The sequence below is a fragment of the Stylophora pistillata genome, chromosome 2 (assembly GCF_964205215.1).
Source record: "Stylophora pistillata chromosome 2, jaStyPist1.2, whole genome shotgun sequence".
Taxonomy (NCBI): Eukaryota; Metazoa; Cnidaria; class Anthozoa; order Scleractinia; family Pocilloporidae; genus Stylophora; species Stylophora pistillata.
The window spans coordinates 33,056,620-33,080,274 of NC_142520.1; the positions used below are offsets into that span (position 1 = coordinate 33,056,620).

At 48.5% G+C, this 23,655-nt stretch overlaps 18 non-coding genes across 18 annotated transcripts; 6 read left to right on the top strand and 12 right to left on the bottom strand.

Annotated features, from left to right (window-relative positions):
* Positions 1-348: 348 nt before the first annotated feature.
* LOC148738572 (U1 spliceosomal RNA) lies at positions 349-512 on the bottom strand. Its single transcript, XR_015997918.1, has one exon. It is a non-coding gene; the product is annotated as a U1 spliceosomal RNA (small nuclear RNA).
* A 5,814-nt stretch (positions 513-6,326) lies between these two features.
* On the bottom strand, positions 6,327-6,518 carry LOC148738573 (U2 spliceosomal RNA). The gene has a single exon (XR_015997503.1). It is a non-coding gene; the product is annotated as a U2 spliceosomal RNA (small nuclear RNA).
* Positions 6,519-6,987: 469 nt separating this feature from the next.
* LOC148738574 (5S ribosomal RNA) lies at positions 6,988-7,106 on the top strand. The gene has a single exon (XR_015998002.1). It is a non-coding gene; the product is annotated as a 5S ribosomal RNA (ribosomal RNA).
* Positions 7,107-8,077: 971 nt separating this feature from the next.
* Positions 8,078-8,241, bottom strand: LOC148738575 (U1 spliceosomal RNA). The gene has a single exon (XR_015997919.1). It is a non-coding gene; the product is annotated as a U1 spliceosomal RNA (small nuclear RNA).
* Positions 8,242-14,053: 5,812 nt separating this feature from the next.
* LOC148738576 (U2 spliceosomal RNA) lies at positions 14,054-14,245 on the bottom strand. The gene has a single exon (XR_015997504.1). It is a non-coding gene; the product is annotated as a U2 spliceosomal RNA (small nuclear RNA).
* A 469-nt stretch (positions 14,246-14,714) lies between these two features.
* LOC148738577 (5S ribosomal RNA) lies at positions 14,715-14,833 on the top strand. The gene has a single exon (XR_015998003.1). It is a non-coding gene; the product is annotated as a 5S ribosomal RNA (ribosomal RNA).
* Positions 14,834-15,804: 971 nt separating this feature from the next.
* On the bottom strand, positions 15,805-15,968 carry LOC148738578 (U1 spliceosomal RNA). The gene has a single exon (XR_015998115.1). It is a non-coding gene; the product is annotated as a U1 spliceosomal RNA (small nuclear RNA).
* A 211-nt stretch (positions 15,969-16,179) lies between these two features.
* LOC148738579 (U2 spliceosomal RNA) lies at positions 16,180-16,371 on the bottom strand. The gene has a single exon (XR_015997505.1). It is a non-coding gene; the product is annotated as a U2 spliceosomal RNA (small nuclear RNA).
* Positions 16,372-16,840: 469 nt separating this feature from the next.
* On the top strand, positions 16,841-16,959 carry LOC148738580 (5S ribosomal RNA). Its single transcript, XR_015998005.1, has one exon. It is a non-coding gene; the product is annotated as a 5S ribosomal RNA (ribosomal RNA).
* A 971-nt stretch (positions 16,960-17,930) lies between these two features.
* On the bottom strand, positions 17,931-18,094 carry LOC148738581 (U1 spliceosomal RNA). Its single transcript, XR_015998127.1, has one exon. It is a non-coding gene; the product is annotated as a U1 spliceosomal RNA (small nuclear RNA).
* A 211-nt stretch (positions 18,095-18,305) lies between these two features.
* Positions 18,306-18,497, bottom strand: LOC148738582 (U2 spliceosomal RNA). Its single transcript, XR_015997506.1, has one exon. It is a non-coding gene; the product is annotated as a U2 spliceosomal RNA (small nuclear RNA).
* A 469-nt stretch (positions 18,498-18,966) lies between these two features.
* LOC148738583 (5S ribosomal RNA) lies at positions 18,967-19,085 on the top strand. Its single transcript, XR_015998006.1, has one exon. It is a non-coding gene; the product is annotated as a 5S ribosomal RNA (ribosomal RNA).
* A 971-nt stretch (positions 19,086-20,056) lies between these two features.
* Positions 20,057-20,220, bottom strand: LOC148738584 (U1 spliceosomal RNA). Its single transcript, XR_015998138.1, has one exon. It is a non-coding gene; the product is annotated as a U1 spliceosomal RNA (small nuclear RNA).
* A 211-nt stretch (positions 20,221-20,431) lies between these two features.
* On the bottom strand, positions 20,432-20,623 carry LOC148738585 (U2 spliceosomal RNA). Its single transcript, XR_015997508.1, has one exon. It is a non-coding gene; the product is annotated as a U2 spliceosomal RNA (small nuclear RNA).
* A 469-nt stretch (positions 20,624-21,092) lies between these two features.
* Positions 21,093-21,211, top strand: LOC148738586 (5S ribosomal RNA). Its single transcript, XR_015998007.1, has one exon. It is a non-coding gene; the product is annotated as a 5S ribosomal RNA (ribosomal RNA).
* A 971-nt stretch (positions 21,212-22,182) lies between these two features.
* Positions 22,183-22,346, bottom strand: LOC148738587 (U1 spliceosomal RNA). Its single transcript, XR_015998149.1, has one exon. It is a non-coding gene; the product is annotated as a U1 spliceosomal RNA (small nuclear RNA).
* Positions 22,347-22,557: 211 nt separating this feature from the next.
* On the bottom strand, positions 22,558-22,749 carry LOC148738588 (U2 spliceosomal RNA). Its single transcript, XR_015997509.1, has one exon. It is a non-coding gene; the product is annotated as a U2 spliceosomal RNA (small nuclear RNA).
* A 469-nt stretch (positions 22,750-23,218) lies between these two features.
* Positions 23,219-23,337, top strand: LOC148738589 (5S ribosomal RNA). The gene has a single exon (XR_015998008.1). It is a non-coding gene; the product is annotated as a 5S ribosomal RNA (ribosomal RNA).
* The last annotated feature ends 318 nt before the right edge of the window (positions 23,338-23,655 follow it).

The window sequence follows — 23,655 nt, forward strand, 5'->3', positions numbered from 1 at the left end:
GTCACTCCTCCGCTTGGTTTCCTCTCCTTTTCTTTCGCAAACAAACGAACAAAATAATGCAGAAAGCACACACATCTATCTACAACAGCTCTACTCACATCCTCACAAAAACTCACCTTCATTTACAATCACTTCTATTCCTCCAAATCTCTCTGCCAACACGCAGGCCACTTCTGTCTGTCTCTCTTTCTTTCCATGGCTTTTTGCTTTCTTTTTCCCTTGCTGCTCTTCTTCTCTCTTCATTCCAGTTCCAGTTCCAGTTCACCCTGTTTAACGGTCAACTCCAAAATCAAGATCAATTCATTAGTCAGTCAGGGGTTAAGGGCAAGATATTTTACATCAGCTTTTCGGGGACGAGCGCGAACGCAGGTCCCCACTACCAGAAATTATACGCTCGAGTTACCCACATTTGGGGTAATCGCAAGGGTCAACCCAGTCCAAGTGCAATGAAAGGGCCTCGCCTTGAGAGGACTGCCTCCTTGATCACAGTACCTCCCGCGTCAGGTAAGTTTTTTTTATGTTTGAAGCGGACGGTCAGGCTCCCGTGAGGGCGGTGCAATGCCTGCCGACCATAATGTCAACTCCAACCCATGGCTAGAGTGCAAGGCCTTAGGGTTGGGACCGCAACAAACGAGGGACACCAGTCGCCAAACACGCTAGGGAATCGAACCCTACCTCCCTAAAAATTAACACACTCAACTCAACAACACTGATACAGTGAAACAAAACAGAACCCAGTGCAGTACACACAGTAAAGGAGACCAAGCACATGGGTACACAACGGAAACAAAAACCACTGTGCAGTACACCAATGAAGGAGACCCAGCATCAGTGGTACAAAGACACACTCAGTCAAGCAGGGATGAGACACACACACTCAAGCAAGCAGAGAGTACTAAAATGAAAAGACTAACTTCCCATCAACAACAGAAGCCACCGTGCCACGGGCACCCCACTGTCGATGAAAGAAGCGACGACGTCTACCCGACGTGAAGCGCCCGAAGAAAATGACGAGATGGAACTTCAAGCGGGACTTCACACGAGCGATGACATCCACAGCGCCAGGCCTAGCATTACGAAAACGAAAGTCATTACGAGATTGCCAGAGAAAGAACTTACAGAGGCTCAGAAGGTACACAAAGACATTAGGGGTGGTCCTCAACTCGTGAGAGTTGAGACCAAAGAGTACGTGACGGAGAAGCAGGACAGGGCACATCGGGGAGAAGACAAACAACAGGGACTGTAACCAAGAGAGAACACTTTGGGCAAGAGGGCAGTAAAAGAAGAGGTGTTCCAGTGATTCCACCGGAGCACCACAGAAACAAGGCAAAGGAACAGAGAGACCAAAGGAGGCCAGGCGCTGTGCGGTGTACAAGACGCCGTGCGCGATCTTCCAGTTGAGGTCGATGACGTGGTGATCCAGATGAAAAAGGGACAGGGAGCGCCACGTGGCAGGCCAGTCCAAATCCGGGTAGAGGATGTTAAATTTTGCAACGCAATGTGGTGGGACCATGTTCTCAGACAATAAGTAACGATAACAGAGGCGGGTGGACATATCAGAGACAGGGATGCATACTAGAGGAGTGGACGAGCCATAAACAAGTGAGTGTTTCACAGGGGAAAAGGAGCCGTTAAGACTCCTCCAGGCTAGTAACAGGGATTTGTAGAAGGGTGGTAAGGCCCTGGGGTCAAAAGAAAAAGGGCGGGAAAAAACATCCAAAGGGGGAACACCAAAACGAGATACAAAGCAGGAAGACAGAGAGACACACCAGCCAGAGGGAGAGGAAGCAAACCTCCTCACCCACTGACCAAGAAGAGCATAGACCTTATACTGAACATCGACGACAGAAAAACCACCAAAGACGGGGGATTGGATCATAGCAGAACGAGAAACAAGTTCACGTTTGCCAGACCAGAAAAATGAAAAGGCTAGAGAGGAGAGCTCCTTGCACACCCAGGGCGGCATGTGGATAAGGGAGGCCACATACCAAACCCTGGAGAGCGCAAGGGCGTTAATAACAAGGGCCTTACCATGAAAGGACAGAGAACGGGAACGCCAAGATCGGAGAACATGGTCCACCGCGTCGATCCGAGGGCGCCAGTTGTCTTCGTCAAGATTCCCAGGACCGATGTAGATGCCCAGGACCTTCAGCTTGGAAGACGACCAATCGAGCGGAACAGGAGGGTCAGGACGACCACTCCAGCCACCAAGCCAAAGGCCCTTGGACTTGGCCAGGTTGAGCTTGGAGCCAGATGCCCTTTCGAAAAGGGCAAAGGCTTCGAAGGCAGCTTTGATGGAATCGTCCGAAGTAAGCACCAGTGATGTATCGTCAGCGTATTGGACAATTGGGGAGATAGAACCAACACCAGGGAAAGAGATGCCCTGGATGCGAGGGTTAGAACGGAGGTTCACAGCAAACACCTCAGCAACCAGGACATACAGGAGGGGCGACAGGGGGCAACCCTGCCGGACCCCACGGGACAGATGAAAAAAGGAGGTAAGATGACCATTAACATTGACTGCACTCCTCACCTCACGATAGAAAAGCTCCACCCAACTGACGAAAGAGGGGCCGAACCCCATGGCTTTTAAGGTAGCAAGCATAAAGCCCCAGTCAACCCTGTCAAAGGCCTTCTCCTGGTCAAGGGAGAGAATGGCGACAGGGGAGCCGGAAGATGTTGCAAAGTCCACGACATCACGAAGGAGAGCGACATTTTCACCGATGTACCGCCCCGGAACTCCACATGTTTGGTCCTTGTTGACGATTAAGTGTATGACCTTTAAAAGTCGGCCGGCGATACATCGTGAGGCGATCTTATAATCTACATTCAGTAAGCTGATGGGTCTCCAATTGCGGGGGTCAAGACGATCCCCCTTTTTGAAAGATAAAGAGATAACACCACTGCGTTGAGACAGAGAGAGACGACCAGAAAGGAGACAGGAGTTAAGGACTGAGACAAGGTCTGAACCAAGAACATGCCAAAATTTTAAGTAGAATTCACACGGGAGGCCATCGAGACCAGGGGACTTACGACGGGCCATCCCGCGGAGAGCAAGTAAAGCCTCTTCTATGGTGATGATACCCTCACACAACGTAGCCTGGGCCCTAGAGAGTTTAGAGGTGAGATTCTCCAGGAGACCCGACCGGGCTTCCGAGTCGGTGGGAGAGGCTGTGAAAAGGTCTCTGTAGAAAGACGAGAAGGAACTACGAAGATCGGCAGAGGAAGAGACAATGGTGCCATCACTCTGTCTCAACGCAGATATATGTCGTTTGGCGGCCTGTTTACGCTCAAGGCGCAGGAAGTAGGAAGATGAGGTTTCGCCCTCCTCAACCCAACGGGCCCGAGAACGGACCTGGGCACCTTGGGCCAGCTGTCTGTCCATCGCCCCGAGCTCGGTAAGGGCAGCACGATATGGTTCTAAGCAGGACGTCATCCCCAAGTCAAGTTTAAACTTCAAATGATCAATAAGGCGGACGAGGATGTCCCGATTCGAAGATGCTACCTTAGATTTATCGGAGCAATAACTGATGGTAAGCCCTTTAATAAGTTTTTTCCCCCGGTCCCACCATTTCTCCAAAGATGGGAAGCGAGGGATGGACCGTCGCCAAGACGCCCAAGCGTCTTCAATTAGAGAGAGGTACTCAAGGTCCTCCAAGATGGACACATTAAGCTTCCAAAAACCAGGGCCAGGGGGGATGGCATCAGGTAGAGAGATAGTGACACTAACAGCGCGGTGATCAGAAAAAGGACAGACAAATACAGAGCAGGAAGAGACAGAAGAGACCCAAGCGTAAGGCACACCGAAAAGATCGATACGAGATGATAGACTGCCATCCCACCTGACCCAGGTGAAGCCAGGGGAGGAAGGGTGGAGATACCGCCAAATGTCAGTGACGCAGCACGCGTCAAAGAGATGACTGAGAGTGGAAGAGCTCTCACGGGAGTAATCGTAGGGGTCTGAGCCACGACGGTCCTGAGCACGGTTGAAAACGCAGTTGAAATCCCCCGCGAGGAGGGTAGGTATCAGAGGATCAATCTTAAGATGGAGATCATTAAGGAATAGGTCACGAGCAGGGTTGCGGTTAGGAGAGTATAAACATACCACACGAAAAACTTTGTCACAAAAAGAAAACTCACACTGAAGATAACGACCACTATCATCACACCAAGAATGAAGCAAAGACAAAGAAGAGCGATAAAGAACGATACAACCACAAGAGTGAATAGATCCAGGAGAAAAGACAGCCAAGTAACCAGAAGAAGAAAACCAGGAAGAACATTCAGCCTGCGTTACACAGTGGGTCTCCTGGAGACAGACGACATCTGGTCTCACAGGGAGAGACCGCAACCACTGTAGGAGACCGATCCGTTTGGATTGATCTCTGATACCATTGCAGTTTAAGGTAAGAATGGACAAAGCCATTAGAGAAAAGAGGAGAGTACCCATCATTTCTTTTTAGTGAGACTCTGACTAGTAGACAATCTAGTAGACGCCGCTAACATCTTGGGAATAGCATGCTGACCCGGAGTTTTCGTAGAGGATCTTTTTTTACGGGGGCTACGTGACCTGGAAGGACGCGGAGAATCAGTTGTTCCATCAGATGAGAGATCCGAAGCTGATCTCCTAAGAGGGATAGGGGTTTGGGCCATTTCCTCATCCACCTGGGAGACATCAGACCAGGGTGGAGGGAAAGGCTCAGCAGCAATACTTTGCAAGTTAACTAGACTAGTAGCAGTAGATGAAGTAGGGTCACCTCCTAAATTAATTGTACTAGTATTTTCACTATTATTATTACTATTGTTTGTGTTTGTATTTATACCATTGTTTGTACTAGTATTTGTACTAGTATTTATATTATTAATTATACTACTATTTATTTCATTAATTACTTCAGAACAAAGATCACCAGACTTAGACTGGTCAATACTTTCAACAAACTGATCCGGAACCACAGACCCACTAGCAACAGGGGCCTCCTTCTCGATCAAAAAACCACCCGAACTGATAATCTGACTAGGGGCGTCCCCCTCATCAATCAGCTCACAATTTCCAGAGGTATCCAGGCTGACAGGAAGAGCAGTTGCATCACCCCCAGGTGCAGCAACCTCGACAGCGTCAGCATTAGTGGGCTCTTGGGCAGCCGCAGCATGAACTTCACCACTAGAGACAGGCTGAGGAGCAGCCTGCTCAGAGTCTTGGTTTAGGCCCGAGGCAGCTGTAAAGCGGCCCCAAACCAGGGGACAGCTTCGGGAAAGGTGTCCGCTTTGATGACATCTAAAACATTTCCCTTTGTCCGGGCAAGAAGCGGACTTGTGCCCGACCGCCCGACAAATGTCGCAACGGAGGGGTTGTCCCTTGTACCACACCTTACATCGAATTCCATTGACAACAATGAATCTAGGAATTTCCTTACGGACCACCATACGGACCAAACGGGTCCCGGTGGACACAGTTGGTTTGGCTGACCATCTCTGGAAAGCGACATTCTTGACCTCCCCAAAGGGGCTAAGAGCAGTAGAGATTGCCTCCGACGGACCCTCGAAAGGGTACCAAAATATATTAACTAACGTGGTAGGAGGGGGGGGAGGTGGGGGCTTAATGACCTCACACCTTACCCCATTAATCATAACCACACCGACCTCTTCATAGTAAGCTTTAGCTTCTACATTATCAAACGTAACACGCGCAATGCGTCTCGGAATAGCCTGAACAGATACAACCTTATGCGGAGAATCTTCCACAAAAAAACCGTCAATAAGGCCAAACACATCCTGCGGGAGCATATCTGCCGGAAAATGCTCACAGCTGATGTCAACTGTCTTTGACAAAGACAGAACCATGATGAAAAAAGGAGAAAACAGGGCCAAAAGCGCCCAAAAAAAGGCCCACAAAGGGCTAACTAACCAAGTTGGAACCCGATCCAACGAACACGAAAGTGGATGGGTGACCAACAGAAAGAGAAAAAAGGAAAGACTGGCGTTCCCTCCCGGCAGGTACTTAGCACAGTCGGATGCAATTAAATAAGTTATACTCACAAAATCCGTGCCCACAAAGGATCGGAGGAACACCTACCAGAGTAGCGATGGAAAAAATCCCGCGTCAGGTAAGTATGCCTGAAAGGCATACGCTTGCCGTGGTAAAACTCTCCCTCACCTATGTCCTTGTGGTACTGCTTTGCACGCTTCAAATCAGCCAGTGTCAGTTGCCGCCTTGGCCCGTCATGTCTTTTTCCGCCTTCCCTTTGGAGCTGCAGGGCTCCTGTGCACAGAAGAGAATGCTATAGTCATTATTTTTCCTTTCATTAAATGTGTCTTCCCCAAAAGGGAAGTGGGCCACACTCGGAGGTAGTGCTATACCGAGGCAACCCGTGGCTGGGACGAGGCAAGCCTCTTTTCCACAGCCCAGTTCCAAAAATCAGTTTAATATATGAGCTACTCAATGAGCAGCGTATCAGATATTAAGCTGATAAGAACAGATACTACACTTGATCTTAGCCAAAAGGCCGAGAAGCGATACCCACCAATACCCTCAATCAAGGGGGTGGTAGAGGGATCCTTCCCACAGTATATGGTGGATAGTAGCAGGTAGCCCCCAGAAGCCCTTGCGAGTCCCAAAAACGGACCCAGTGGCTCATCGGTTGGTAATCTTCTCATTGTAACTTTAAGACGCCAGCCACATACACTTAACTAACAAGATGGTGTTCTTTAGAATATTTACCAAACTTGATTTATCTCTATACTCCCCCCCCCCACCCCACCCCCAGTGAGATATATTGCCTCAAATGGACGCTTCTCAAGATGTGCGCGGGCTCTAGGAGATGACGTTTGGCTTAGGGTCTAGGCTACCAAATTTAGGGTTAGGGTAACGATTTTGGGGTTAGGGTTAGGGTAACGATGTTGGGGTTTAGGGTTAGAGTAACCAAATTAGGGCTAGTACAGATCAAACATAACCGATAACCAGCCAAATTTCAGCTGTTTTCCCTTGTCTACGACCATACCACAGGGAAAGCACCGGTTCTCGTCCGATCACCGAAGTTAAGCCCTGTCGGGCGGGGTTAGTACTTGGATGGGTGACCGCCTGGGAATACCCCGTGTTGTAGGCTTCATTTTTTCCTTTGCTTACTCTCTCAACGTTTTATCCGGGTAAACCGCTTCCGATACTCACGGCGTCCCGTAGACGAGTGAGGAGTAAAAGAAAAACTAACATAACAGGGAGGAGAGAAATCATTTTGCCACAACTTGCCGAGCTTGTGGCCAAAATCATTTCCCAATGCAAGAGAGCGAGCAAACGAAGGAGCGATGGCGCGCGCTCGAGATCTCAACACATTGTTGTGACAAATTCCACATTTGTACGTGACATCGAATCATTCGCACGCTCCCACGAATCACAAATAGGAAAACACGCACACTTTTACAGCACTTTCAAGGCCTCAAGACATGTCAAAACATTCCCACGATTAATAGAGGCGGATGGATTCAAAGTGACTGAAACGAAGCGAAGCGGCAACAGGTTCCACATTTTTACTTACTCGTCTGCCTCTTTGTTTGCTCGCTCGCTGGAACGAACGTTCCCTCCTCTCGCTCGCTCGCAATAAGAAATACATGACAACAAAACCTCGCCTGCCACAGGTATGGTTGACAATGTACTCACGTTTCTAAAACAAATGCTTTTCTTGCCCATGTATCGTTCGTTCTTTGCTTAGTCCATCCGTCGGTTAGTTAGTCAGTCACTCCTCCGCTTGGTTTCCTCTCCTTTTCTTTCGCAAACAAACGAACAAAATAATGCAGAAAGCACACACATCTATCTACAACAGCTCTACTCACATCCTCACAAAAACTCACCTTCATTTACAATCACTTCTATTCCTCCAAATCTCTCTGCCAACACGCAGGCCACTTCTGTCTGTCTCTCTTTCTTTCCATGGCTTTTTGCTTTCTTTTTCCCTTGCTGCTCTTCTTCTCTCTTCATTCCAGTTCCAGTTCCAGTTCACCCTGTTTAACGGTCAACTCCAAAATCAAGATCAATTCATTAGTCAGTCAGGGGTTAAGGGCAAGATATTTTACATCAGCTTTTCGGGGACGAGCGCGAACGCAGGTCCCCACTACCAGAAATTATACGCTCGAGTTACCCACATTTGGGGTAATCGCAAGGGTCAACCCAGTCCAAGTGCAATGAAAGGGCCTCGCCTTGAGAGGACTGCCTCCTTGATCACAGTACCTCCCGCGTCAGGTAAGTTTTTTATGTTTGAAGCGGACGGTCAGGCTCCCGTGAGGGCGGTGCAATGCCTGCCGACCATAATGTCAACTCCAACCCATGGCTAGAGTGCAAGGCCTTAGGGTTGGGACCGCAACAAACGAGGGACACCAGTCGCCAAACACGCTAGGGAATCGAACCCTACCTCCCTAAAAATTAACACACTCAACTCAACAACACTGATACAGTGAAACAAAACAGAACCCAGTGCAGTACACACAGTAAAGGAGACCAAGCACATGGGTACACAACGGAAACAAAAACCACTGTGCAGTACACCAATGAAGGAGACCCAGCATCAGTGGTACAAAGACACACTCAGTCAAGCAGGGATGAGACACACACACTCAAGCAAGCAGAGAGTACTAAAATGAAAAGACTAACTTCCCATCAACAACAGAAGCCACCGTGCCACGGGCACCCCACTGTCGATGAAAGAAGCGACGACGTCTACCCGACGTGAAGCGCCCGAAGAAAATGACGAGATGGAACTTAAAGCGGGACTTCACACGAGCGATGACATCCACAGCGCCAGGCCTAGCATTACGAAAACGAAAGTCATTACGAGATTGCCAGAGAAAGAACTTACAGAGGCTCAGAAGGTACACAAAGACATTAGGGGTGGTCCTCAACTCGTGAGAGTTGAGACCAAAGAGTACGTGACGGAGAAGCAGGACAGGGCACATCGGGGAGAAGACAAACAACAGGGACTGTAACCAAGAGAGAACACTTTGGGCAAGAGGGCAGTAAAAGAAGAGGTGTTCCAGTGATTCCACCGGAGCACCACAGAAACAAGGCAAAGGAACAGAGAGACCAAAGGAGGCCAGGCGCTGTGCGGTGTACAAGACGCCGTGCGCGATCTTCCAGTAGAGGTCGATGACGTGGTGATCCAGATGAAAAAGGGACAGGGAGCGCCACGTGGCAGGCCAGTCCAAATCCGGGTAGAGGATGTTAAATTTTGCAACGCAATGTGGTGGGACCATGTTCTCAGACAATAAGTAACGATAACAGAGGCGGGTGGACATATCAGAGACAGGGATGCATACTAGAGGAGTGGACGAGCCATAAACAAGTGAGTGTTTCACAGGGGAAAAGGAGCCGTTAAGACTCCTCCAGGCTAGTAACAGGGATTTGTAGAAGGGTGGTAAGGCCCTGGGGTCAAAAGAAAAAGGGCGGGAAAAAACATCCAAAGGGGGAACACCAAAACGAGATACAAAGCAGGAAGACAGAGAGACACACCAGCCAGAGGGAGAGGAAGCAAACCTCCTCACCCACTGACCAAGAAGAGCATAGACCTTATACTGAACATCGACGACAGAAAAACCACCAAAGACGGGGGATTGGATCATAGCAGAACGAGAAACAAGTTCACGTTTGCCAGACCAGAAAAATGAAAAGGCTAGAGAGGAGAGCTCCTTGCACACCCAGGGCGGCATGTGGATAAGGGAGGCCACATACCAAACCCTGGAGAGCGCAAGGGCGTTAATAACAAGGGCCTTACCATGAAAGGACAGAGAACGGGAACGCCAAGATCGGAGAACATGGTCCACCGCGTCGATCCGAGGGCGCCAGTTGTCTTCGTCAAGATTCCCAGGACCGATGTAGATGCCCAGGACCTTCAGCTTGGAAGACGACCAATCGAGCGGAACAGGAGGGTCAGGACGACCACTCCAGCCACCAAGCCAAAGGCCCTTGGACTTGGCCAGGTTGAGCTTGGAGCCAGATGCCCTTTCGAAAAGGGCAAAGGCTTCGAAGGCAGCTTTGATGGAATCGTCCGAAGTAAGCACCAGTGATGTATCGTCAGCGTATTGGACAATTGGGGAGATAGAACCAACACCAGGGAAAGAGATGCCCTGGATGCGAGGGTTAGAACGGAGGTTCACAGCAAACACCTCAGCAACCAGGACATACAGGAGGGGCGACAGGGGGCAACCCTGCCGGACCCCACGGGACAGATGAAAAAAGGAGGTAAGATGACCATTAACATTGACTGCACTCCTCACCTCACGATAGAAAAGCTCCACCCAACTGACGAAAGAGGGGCCGAACCCCATGGCTTTTAAGGTAGCAAGCATAAAGCCCCAGTCAACCCTGTCAAAGGCCTTCTCCTGGTCAAGGGAGAGAATGGCGACAGGGGAGCCGGAAGATGTTGCAAAGTCCACGACATCACGAAGGAGAGCGACATTTTCACCGATGTACCGCCCCGGAACTCCACATGTTTGGTCCTTGTTGACGATTAAGTGTATGACCTTTAAAAGTCGGCCGGCGATACATCGTGAGGCGATCTTATAATCTACATTCAGTAAGCTGATGGGTCTCCAATTGCGGGGGTCAAGACGATCCCCCTTTTTGAAAGATAAAGAGATAACACCACTGCGTTGAGACAGAGAGAGACGACCAGAAAGGAGACAGGAGTTAAGGACTGAGACAAGGTCTGAACCAAGAACATGCCAAAATTTTAAGTAGAATTCACACGGGAGGCCATCGAGACCAGGGGACTTACGACGGGCCATCCCGCGGAGAGCAAGTAAAGCCTCTTCTATGGTGATGATACCCTCACACAACGTAGCCTGGGCCCTAGAGAGTTTAGAGGTGAGATTCTCCAGGAGACCCGACCGGGCTTCCGAGTCGGTGGGAGAGGCTGTGAAAAGGTCTCTGTAGAAAGACGAGAAGGAACTACGAAGATCGGCAGAGGAAGAGACAATGGTGCCATCACTCTGTCTCAACGCAGATATATGTCGTTTGGCGGCCTGTTTACGCTCAAGGCGCAGGAAGTAGGAAGATGAGGTTTCGCCCTCCTCAACCCAACGGGCCCGAGAACGGACCTGGGCACCTTGGGCCAGCTGTCTGTCCATCGCCCCGAGCTCGGTAAGGGCAGCACGATATGGTTCTAAGCAGGACGTCATCCCCAAGTCAAGTTTAAACTTCAAATGATCAATAAGGCGGACGAGGATGTCCCGATTCGAAGATGCTACCTTAGATTTATCGGAGCAATAACTGATGGTAAGCCCTTTAATAAGTTTTTTCCCCCGGTCCCACCATTTCTCCAAAGATGGGAAGCGAGGGATGGACCGTCGCCAAGACGCCCAAGCGTCTTCAATTAGAGAGAGGTACTCAAGGTCCTCCAAGATGGACACATTAAGCTTCCAAAAACCAGGGCCAGGGGGGATGGCATCAGGTAGAGAGATAGTGACACTAACAGCGCGGTGATCAGAAAAAGGACAGACAAATACAGAGCAGGAAGAGACAGAAGAGACCCAAGCGTAAGGCACACCGAAAAGATCGATACGAGATGATAGACTGCCATCCCACCTGACCCAGGTGAAGCCAGGGGAGGAAGGGTGGAGATACCGCCAAATGTCAGTGACGCAGCACGCGTCAAAGAGATGACTGAGAGTGGAAGAGCTCTCACGGGAGTAATCGTAGGGGTCTGAGCCACGACGGTCCTGAGCACGGTTGAAAACGCAGTTGAAATCCCCCGCGAGGAGGGTAGGTATCAGAGGATCAATCTTAAGATGGAGATCATTAAGGAATAGGTCACGAGCAGGGTTGCGGTTAGGAGAGTATAAACATACCACACGAAAAACTTTGTCACAAAAAGAAAACTCACACTGAAGATAACGACCACTATCATCACACCAAGAATGAAGCAAAGACAAAGAAGAGCGATAAAGAACGATACAACCACAAGAGTGAATAGATCCAGGAGAAAAGACAGCCAAGTAACCAGAAGAAGAAAACCAGGAAGAACATTCAGCCTGCGTTACACAGTGGGTCTCCTGGAGACAGACGACATCTGGTCTCACAGGGAGAGACCGCAACCACTGTAGGAGACCGATCCGTTTGGATTGATCTCTGATACCATTGCAGTTTAAGGTAAGAATGGACAAAGCCATTAGAGAAAAGAGGAGAGTACCCATCATTTCTTTTTAGTGAGACTCTGACTAGTAGACAATCTAGTAGACGCCGCTAACATCTTGGGAATAGCATGCTGACCCGGAGTTTTCGTAGAGGATCTTTTTTTACGGGGGCTACGTGACCTGGAAGGACGCGGAGAATCAGTTGTTCCATCAGATGAGAGATCCGAAGCTGATCTCCTAAGAGGGATAGGGGTTTGGGCCATTTCCTCATCCACCTGGGAGACATCAGACCAGGGTGGAGGGAAAGGCTCAGCAGCAATACTTTGCAAGTTAACTAGACTAGTAGCAGTAGATGAAGTAGGGTCACCTCCTAAATTAATTGTACTAGTATTTTCACTATTATTATTACTATTGTTTGTGTTTGTATTTATACCATTGTTTGTACTAGTATTTGTACTAGTATTTATATTATTAATTATACTACTATTTATTTCATTAATTACTTCAGAACAAAGATCACCAGACTTAGACTGGTCAATACTTTCAACAAACTGATCCGGAACCACAGACCCACTAGCAACAGGGGCCTCCTTCTCGATCAAAAAACCACCCGAACTGATAATCTGACTAGGGGCGTCCCCCTCATCAATCAGCTCACAATTTCCAGAGGTATCCAGGCTGACAGGAAGAGCAGTTGCATCACCCCCAGGTGCAGCAACCTCGACAGCGTCAGCATTAGTGGGCTCTTGGGCAGCCGCAGCATGAACTTCACCACTAGAGACAGGCTGAGGAGCAGCCTGCTCAGAGTCTTGGTTTAGGCCCGAGGCAGCTGTAAAGCGGCCCCAAACCAGGGGACAGCTTCGGGAAAGGTGTCCGCTTTGATGACATCTAAAACATTTCCCTTTGTCCGGGCAAGAAGCGGACTTGTGCCCGACCGCCCGACAAATGTCGCAACGGAGGGGTTGTCCCTTGTACCACACCTTACATCGAATTCCATTGACAACAATGAATCTAGGAATTTCCTTACGGACCACCATACGGACCAAACGGGTCCCGGTGGACACAGTTGGTTTGGCTGACCATCTCTGGAAAGCGACATTCTTGACCTCCCCAAAGGGGCTAAGAGCAGTAGAGATTGCCTCCGACGGACCCTCGAAAGGGTACCAAAATATATTAACTAACGTGGTAGGAGGGGGGGGAGGTGGGGGCTTAATGACCTCACACCTTACCCCATTAATCATAACCACACCGACCTCTTCATAGTAAGCTTTAGCTTCTACATTATCAAACGTAACACGCGCAATGCGTCTCGGAATAGCCTGAACAGATACAACCTTATGCGGAGAATCTTCCACAAAAAAACCGTCAATAAGGCCAAACACATCCTGCGGGAGCATATCTGCCGGAAAATGCTCACAGCTGATGTCAACTGTCTTTGACAAAGACAGAACCATGATGAAAAAAGGAGAAAACAGGGCCAAAAGCGCCCAAAAAAAGGCCCACAAAGGGCTAACTAACCAAGTTGGAACCCGATCCAACGAACACGAAAGTGGATGGGTGACCAACAGAAAGAGAAAAAAGGAAAGACTGGCGTTCCCTCCCGGCAGGTACTTAGCACAGTCGGATGCAATTAAATAAGTTATACTCACAAAATCCGTGCCCACAAAGGATCGGAGGAACACCTACCAGAGTAGCGATGGAAAAAATCCCGCGTCAGGTAAGTATGCCTGAAAGGCATACGCTTGCCGTGGTAAAACTCTCCCTCACCTATGTCCTTGTGGTACTGCTTTGCACGCTTCAAATCAGCCAGTGTCAGTTGCCGCCTTGGCCCGTCATGTCTTTTTCCGCCTTCCCTTTGGAGCTGCAGGGCTCCTGTGCACAGAAGAGAATGCTATAGTCATTATTTTTCCTTTCATTAAATGTGTCTTCCCCAAAAGGGAAGTGGGCCACACTCGGAGGTAGTGCTATACCGAGGCAACCCGTGGCTGGGACGAGGCAAGCCTCTTTTCCACAGCCCAGTTCCAAAAATCAGTTTAATATATGAGCTACTCAATGAGCAGCGTATCAGATATTAAGCTGATAAGAACAGATACTACACTTGATCTTAGCCAAAAGGCCGAGAAGCGATACCCACCAATACCCTCAATCAAGGGGGTGGTAGAGGGATCCTTCCCACAGTATATGGTGGATAGTAGCAGGTAGCCCCCAGAAGCCCTTGCGAGTCCCAAAAACGGACCCAGTGGCTCATCGGTTGGTAATCTTCTCATTGTAACTTTAAGACGCCAGCCACATACACTTAACTAACAAGATGGTGTTCTTTAGAATATTTACCAAACTTGATTTATCTCTATACTCCCCCCCCCCACCCCACCCCCAGTGAGATATATTGCCTCAAATGGACGCTTCTCAAGATGTGCGCGGGCTCTAGGAGATGACGTTTGGCTTAGGGTCTAGGCTACCAAATTTAGGGTTAGGGTAACGATTTTGGGGTTAGGGTTAGGGTAACGATGTTGGGGTTTAGGGTTAGAGTAACCAAATTAGGGCTAGTACAGATCAAACATAACCGATAACCAGCCAAATTTCAGCTGTTTTCCCTTGTCTACGACCATACCACAGGGAAAGCACCGGTTCTCGTCCGATCACCGAAGTTAAGCCCTGTCGGGCGGGGTTAGTACTTGGATGGGTGACCGCCTGGGAATACCCCGTGTTGTAGGCTTCATTTTTTCCTTTGCTTACTCTCTCAACGTTTTATCCGGGTAAACCGCTTCCGATACTCACGGCGTCCCGTAGACGAGTGAGGAGTAAAAGAAAAACTAACATAACAGGGAGGAGAGAAATCATTTTGCCACAACTTGCCGAGCTTGTGGCCAAAATCATTTCCCAATGCAAGAGAGCGAGCAAACGAAGGAGCGATGGCGCGCGCTCGAGATCTCAACACATTGTTGTGACAAATTCCACATTTGTACGTGACATCGAATCATTCGCACGCTCCCACGAATCACAAATAGGAAAACACGCACACTTTTACAGCACTTTCAAGGCCTCAAGACATGTCAAAACATTCCCACGATTAATAGAGGCGGATGGATTCAAAGTGACTGAAACGAAGCGAAGCGGCAACAGGTTCCACATTTTTACTTACTCGTCTGCCTCTTTGTTTGCTCGCTCGCTGGAACGAACGTTCCCTCCTCTCGCTCGCTCGCAATAAGAAATACATGACAACAAAACCTCGCCTGCCACAGGTATGGTTGACAATGTACTCACGTTTCTAAAACAAATGCTTTTCTTGCCCATGTATCGTTCGTTCTTTGCTTAGTCCATCCGTCGGTTAGTTAGTCAGTCACTCCTCCGCTTGGTTTCCTCTCCTTTTCTTTCGCAAACAAACGAACAAAATAATGCAGAAAGCACACACATCTATCTACAACAGCTCTACTCACATCCTCACAAAAACTCACCTTCATTTACAATCACTTCTATTCCTCCAAATCTCTCTGCCAACACGCAGGCCACTTCTGTCTGTCTCTCTTTCTTTCCATGGCTTTTTGCTTTCTTTTTCCCTTGCTGCTCTTCTTCTCTCTTCATTCCAGTTCCAGTTCCAGTTCACCCTGTTTAACGGTCAACTCCAAAATCAAGATCAATTCATTAGTCAGTCAGGGGTTAAGGGCAAGATATTTTACATCAGCTTTTCGGGGACGAGCGCGAACGCAGGTCCCCACTACCAGAAATTATACGCTCGAGTTACCCACATTTGGGGTAATCGCAAGGGTCAACCCAGTCCAAGTGCAATGAAAGGGCCTCGCCTTGAGAGGACTGCCTCCTTGATCACAGTACCTCCCGCGTCAGGTAAGTATGCCTGAAAGGCATACGCTTGCCGTGGTAAAACTCTCCCTCACCTATGTCCTTGTGGTACTGCTTTGCACGCTTCAAATCAGCCAGTGTCAGTTGCCGCCTTGGCCCGTCATGTCTTTTTCCGCCTTCCCTTTGGAGCTGCAGGGCTCCTGTGCACAGAAGAGAATGCTATAGTCATTATTTTTCCTTTCATTAAATGTGTCTTCCCCAAAAGGGAAGTGGGCCACACTCGGAGGTAGTGCTATACCGAGGCAACCCGTGGCTGGGACGAGGCAAGCCTCTTTTCCACAGCCCAGTTCCAAAAATCAGTTTAATATATGAGCTACTCAATGAGCAGCGTATCAGATATTAAGCTGATAAGAACAGATACTACACTTGATCTTAGCCAAAAGGCCGAGAAGCGATACCCACCAATACCCTCAATCAAGGGGGTGGTAGAGGGATCCTTCCCACAGTATATGGTGGATAGTAGCAGGTAGCCCCCAGAAGCCCTTGCGAGTCCCAAAAACGGACCCAGTGGCTCATCGGTTGGTAATCTTCTCATTGTAACTTTAAGACGCCAGCCACATACACTTAACTAACAAGATGGTGTTCTTTAGAATATTTACCAAACTTGATTTATCTCTATACTCCCCCCCCCCACCCCACCCCCAGTGAGATATATTGCCTCAAATGGACGCTTCTCAAGATGTGCGCGGGCTCTAGGAGATGACGTTTGGCTTAGGGTCTAGGCTACCAAATTTAGGGTTAGGGTAACGATTTTGGGGTTAGGGTTAGGGTAACGATGTTGGGGTTTAGGGTTAGAGTAACCAAATTAGGGCTAGTACAGATCAAACATAACCGATAACCAGCCAAATTTCAGCTGTTTTCCCTTGTCTACGACCATACCACAGGGAAAGCACCGGTTCTCGTCCGATCACCGAAGTTAAGCCCTGTCGGGCGGGGTTAGTACTTGGATGGGTGACCGCCTGGGAATACCCCGTGTTGTAGGCTTCATTTTTTCCTTTGCTTACTCTCTCAACGTTTTATCCGGGTAAACCGCTTCCGATACTCACGGCGTCCCGTAGACGAGTGAGGAGTAAAAGAAAAACTAACATAACAGGGAGGAGAGAAATCATTTTGCCACAACTTGCCGAGCTTGTGGCCAAAATCATTTCCCAATGCAAGAGAGCGAGCAAACGAAGGAGCGATGGCGCGCGCTCGAGATCTCAACACATTGTTGTGACAAATTCCACATTTGTACGTGACATCGAATCATTCGCACGCTCCCACGAATCACAAATAGGAAAACACGCACACTTTTACAGCACTTTCAAGGCCTCAAGACATGTCAAAACATTCCCACGATTAATAGAGGCGGATGGATTCAAAGTGACTGAAACGAAGCGAAGCGGCAACAGGTTCCACATTTTTACTTACTCGTCTGCCTCTTTGTTTGCTCGCTCGCTGGAACGAACGTTCCCTCCTCTCGCTCGCTCGCAATAAGAAATACATGACAACAAAACCTCGCCTGCCACAGGTATGGTTGACAATGTACTCACGTTTCTAAAACAAATGCTTTTCTTGCCCATGTATCGTTCGTTCTTTGCTTAGTCCATCCGTCGGTTAGTTAGTCAGTCACTCCTCCGCTTGGTTTCCTCTCCTTTTCTTTCGCAAACAAACGAACAAAATAATGCAGAAAGCACACACATCTATCTACAACAGCTCTACTCACATCCTCACAAAAACTCACCTTCATTTACAATCACTTCTATTCCTCCAAATCTCTCTGCCAACACGCAGGCCACTTCTGTCTGTCTCTCTTTCTTTCCATGGCTTTTTGCTTTCTTTTTCCCTTGCTGCTCTTCTTCTCTCTTCATTCCAGTTCCAGTTCCAGTTCACCCTGTTTAACGGTCAACTCCAAAATCAAGATCAATTCATTAGTCAGTCAGGGGTTAAGGGCAAGATATTTTACATCAGCTTTTCGGGGACGAGCGCGAACGCAGGTCCCCACTACCAGAAATTATACGCTCGAGTTACCCACATTTGGGGTAATCGCAAGGGTCAACCCAGTCCAAGTGCAATGAAAGGGCCTCGCCTTGAGAGGACTGCCTCCTTGATCACAGTACCTCCCGCGTCAGGTAAGTATGCCTGAAAGGCATACGCTTGCCGTGGTAAAACTCTCCCTCACCTATGTCCTTGTGGTACTGCTTTGCACGCTTCAAATCAGCCAGTGTCAGTTGCCGCCTTGGCCCGTCATGTCTTTTTCCGCCTTCCCTTTGGAGCTGCAGGGCTCCTGTGCACAGAAGAGAATGCTATAGTCATTATTTTTCCTTTCATTAAATGTGTCTTCCCCAAAAGGGAAGTGGGCCACACTCGGAGGTAGTGCTATACCGAGGCAACCCGTGGCTGGGACGAGGCAAGCCTCTTTTCCACAGCCCAGTTCCAAAAATCAGTTTAATATATGAGCTACTCAATGAGCAGCGTATCAGATATTAAGCTGATAAGAACAGATACTACACTTGATCTTAGCCAAAAGGCCGAGAAGCGATACCCACCAATACCCTCAATCAAGGGGGTGGTAGAGGGATCCTTCCCACAGTATATGGTGGATAGTAGCAGGTAGCCCCCAGAAGCCCTTGCGAGTCCCAAAAACGGACCCAGTGGCTCATCGGTTGGTAATCTTCTCATTGTAACTTTAAGACGCCAGCCACATACACTTAACTAACAAGATGGTGTTCTTTAGAATATTTACCAAACTTGATTTATCTCTATACTCCCCCCCCCCACCCCACCCCCAGTGAGATATATTGCCTCAAATGGACGCTTCTCAAGATGTGCGCGGGCTCTAGGAGATGACGTTTGGCTTAGGGTCTAGGCTACCAAATTTAGGGTTAGGGTAACGATTTTGGGGTTAGGGTTAGGGTAACGATGTTGGGGTTTAGGGTTAGAGTAACCAAATTAGGGCTAGTACAGATCAAACATAACCGATAACCAGCCAAATTTCAGCTGTTTTCCCTTGTCTACGACCATACCACAGGGAAAGCACCGGTTCTCGTCCGATCACCGAAGTTAAGCCCTGTCGGGCGGGGTTAGTACTTGGATGGGTGACCGCCTGGGAATACCCCGTGTTGTAGGCTTCATTTTTTCCTTTGCTTACTCTCTCAACGTTTTATCCGGGTAAACCGCTTCCGATACTCACGGCGTCCCGTAGACGAGTGAGGAGTAAAAGAAAAACTAACATAACAGGGAGGAGAGAAATCATTTTGCCACAACTTGCCGAGCTTGTGGCCAAAATCATTTCCCAATGCAAGAGAGCGAGCAAACGAAGGAGCGATGGCGCGCGCTCGAGATCTCAACACATTGTTGTGACAAATTCCACATTTGTACGTGACATCGAATCATTCGCACGCTCCCACGAATCACAAATAGGAAAACACGCACACTTTTACAGCACTTTCAAGGCCTCAAGACATGTCAAAACATTCCCACGATTAATAGAGGCGGATGGATTCAAAGTGACTGAAACGAAGCGAAGCGGCAACAGGTTCCACATTTTTACTTACTCGTCTGCCTCTTTGTTTGCTCGCTCGCTGGAACGAACGTTCCCTCCTCTCGCTCGCTCGCAATAAGAAATACATGACAACAAAACCTCGCCTGCCACAGGTATGGTTGACAATGTACTCACGTTTCTAAAACAAATGCTTTTCTTGCCCATGTATCGTTCGTTCTTTGCTTAGTCCATCCGTCGGTTAGTTAGTCAGTCACTCCTCCGCTTGGTTTCCTCTCCTTTTCTTTCGCAAACAAACGAACAAAATAATGCAGAAAGCACACACATCTATCTACAACAGCTCTACTCACATCCTCACAAAAACTCACCTTCATTTACAATCACTTCTATTCCTCCAAATCTCTCTGCCAACACGCAGGCCACTTCTGTCTGTCTCTCTTTCTTTCCATGGCTTTTTGCTTTCTTTTTCCCTTGCTGCTCTTCTTCTCTCTTCATTCCAGTTCCAGTTCCAGTTCACCCTGTTTAACGGTCAACTCCAAAATCAAGATCAATTCATTAGTCAGTCAGGGGTTAAGGGCAAGATATTTTACATCAGCTTTTCGGGGACGAGCGCGAACGCAGGTCCCCACTACCAGAAATTATACGCTCGAGTTACCCACATTTGGGGTAATCGCAAGGGTCAACCCAGTCCAAGTGCAATGAAAGGGCCTCGCCTTGAGAGGACTGCCTCCTTGATCACAGTACCTCCCGCGTCAGGTAAGTATGCCTGAAAGGCATACGCTTGCCGTGGTAAAACTCTCCCTCACCTATGTCCTTGTGGTACTGCTTTGCACGCTTCAAATCAGCCAGTGTCAGTTGCCGCCTTGGCCCGTCATGTCTTTTTCCGCCTTCCCTTTGGAGCTGCAGGGCTCCTGTGCACAGAAGAGAATGCTATAGTCATTATTTTTCCTTTCATTAAATGTGTCTTCCCCAAAAGGGAAGTGGGCCACACTCGGAGGTAGTGCTATACCGAGGCAACCCGTGGCTGGGACGAGGCAAGCCTCTTTTCCACAGCCCAGTTCCAAAAATCAGTTTAATATATGAGCTACTCAATGAGCAGCGTATCAGATATTAAGCTGATAAGAACAGATACTACACTTGATCTTAGCCAAAAGGCCGAGAAGCGATACCCACCAATACCCTCAATCAAGGGGGTGGTAGAGGGATCCTTCCCACAGTATATGGTGGATAGTAGCAGGTAGCCCCCAGAAGCCCTTGCGAGTCCCAAAAACGGACCCAGTGGCTCATCGGTTGGTAATCTTCTCATTGTAACTTTAAGACGCCAGCCACATACACTTAACTAACAAGATGGTGTTCTTTAGAATATTTACCAAACTTGATTTATCTCTATACTCCCCCCCCCCACCCCACCCCCAGTGAGATATATTGCCTCAAATGGACGCTTCTCAAGATGTGCGCGGGCTCTAGGAGATGACGTTTGGCTTAGGGTCTAGGCTACCAAATTTAGGGTTAGGGTAACGATTTTGGGGTTAGGGTTAGGGTAACGATGTTGGGGTTTAGGGTTAGAGTAACCAAATTAGGGCTAGTACAGATCAAACATAACCGATAACCAGCCAAATTTCAGCTGTTTTCCCTTGTCTACGACCATACCACAGGGAAAGCACCGGTTCTCGTCCGATCACCGAAGTTAAGCCCTGTCGGGCGGGGTTAGTACTTGGATGGGTGACCGCCTGGGAATACCCCGTGTTGTAGGCTTCATTTTTTCCTTTGCTTACTCTCTCAACGTTTTATCCGGGTAAACCGCTTCCGATACTCACGGCGTCCCGTAGACGAGTGAGGAGTAAAAGAAAAACTAACATAACAGGGAGGAGAGAAATCATTTTGCCACAACTTGCCGAGCTTGTGGCCAAAATCATTTCCCAATGCAAGAGAGCGAGCAAACGAAGGAGCGATGGCGCGCGCTCGAGATCTCAACACATTGTTGTGACAAATTCCACATTTGTACGTGACATCGAATCATTCGCACGCTCCCACGAATCACAAATAGGAAAACACGCACACTTTTACAGCACTTTCAAGGCCTCAAGACATGTCAAAACATTCCCACGATTAATAGAGGCGGATGGATTCAAAGTGACTGAAACGAAGCGAAGCGGCAACAGGTTCCACATTTTTACTTACTCGTCTGCCTCTTTGTTTGCTCGCTCGCTGGAACGAACGTTCCCTCCTCTCGCTCGCTCGCAATAAGAAATACATGACAACAAAACCTCGCCTGCCACAGGTATGGTTGACAATGTACTCACGTTTCTAAAACAAATGCTTTTCTTGCCCATGTATCGTTCGTTCTTTGCTTAGTCCATCCGTCGGTTAGTTAGTCAGTCACTCCTCCGCTTGGTTTCCTCTCCTTTTCTTTCGCAAACAAACGAACAAAATAATGCAGAAAGCACACACATCTATCTACAACAGCTCTACTCACATCCTCACAAAAACTCACCTTCATTTACAATCACTTCTATTCCTCCAAATCTCTCTGCCAACACGCAGGCCACTTCTGTCTGTCTCTCTTTCTTTCCATGGCTTTTTGCTTTCTTTTTCCCTTGCTGCTCTTCTTCTCTCTTCATTCCAGTTCCAGTTCCAGTTCACCCTGTTTAACGGTCAACTCCAAAATCAAGATCAATTCATTAGTCAGTCAGGGGTTAAGGGCAAGATATTTTACATCAGCTTTTCGGGGACGAGCGCGAACGCAGGTCCCCACTACCAGAAATTATACGCTCGAGTTACCCACATTTGGGGTAATCGCAAGGGTCAACCCAGTCCAAGTGCAATGAAAGGGCCTCGCCTTGAGAGGACTGCCTCCTTGATCACAGTACCTCCCGCGTCAGGTAAGTATGCCTGAAAGGCATACGCTTGCCGTGGTAAAACTCTCCCTCACCTATGTCCTTGTGGTACTGCTTTGCACGCTTCAAATCAGCCAGTGTCAGTTGCCGCCTTGGCCCGTCATGTCTTTTTCCGCCTTCCCTTTGGAGCTGCAGGGCTCCTGTGCACAGAAGAGAATGCTATAGTCATTATTTTTCCTTTCATTAAATGTGTCTTCCCCAAAAGGGAAGTGGGCCACACTCGGAGGTAGTGCTATACCGAGGCAACCCGTGGCTGGGACGAGGCAAGCCTCTTTTCCACAGCCCAGTTCCAAAAATCAGTTTAATATATGAGCTACTCAATGAGCAGCGTATCAGATATTAAGCTGATAAGAACAGATACTACACTTGATCTTAGCCAAAAGGCCGAGAAGCGATACCCACCAATACCCTCAATCAAGGGGGTGGTAGAGGGATCCTTCCCACAGTATATGGTGGATAGTAGCAGGTAGCCCCCAGAAGCCCTTGCGAGTCCCAAAAACGGACCCAGTGGCTCATCGGTTGGTAATCTTCTCATTGTAACTTTAAGACGCCAGCCACATACACTTAACTAACAAGATGGTGTTCTTTAGAATATTTACCAAACTTGATTTATCTCTATACTCCCCCCCCCCACCCCACCCCCAGTGAGATATATTGCCTCAAATGGACGCTTCTCAAGATGTGCGCGGGCTCTAGGAGATGACGTTTGGCTTAGGGTCTAGGCTACCAAATTTAGGGTTAGGGTAACGATTTTGGGGTTAGGGTTAGGGTAACGATGTTGGGGTTTAGGGTTAGAGTAACCAAATTAGGGCTAGTACAGATCAAACATAACCGATAACCAGCCAAATTTCAGCTGTTTTCCCTTGTCTACGACCATACCACAGGGAAAGCACCGGTTCTCGTCCGATCACCGAAGTTAAGCCCTGTCGGGCGGGGTTAGTACTTGGATGGGTGACCGCCTGGGAATACCCCGTGTTGTAGGCTTCATTTTTTCCTTTGCTTACTCTCTCAACGTTTTATCCGGGTAAACCGCTTCCGATACTCACGGCGTCCCGTAGACGAGTGAGGAGTAAAAGAAAAACTAACATAACAGGGAGGAGAGAAATCATTTTGCCACAACTTGCCGAGCTTGTGGCCAAAATCATTTCCCAATGCAAGAGAGCGAGCAAACGAAGGAGCGATGGCGCGCGCTCGAGATCTCAACACATTGTTGTGACAAATTCCACATTTGTACGTGACATCGAATCATTCGCACGCTCCCACGAATCACAAATAGGAAAACACGCACACTTTTACAGCACT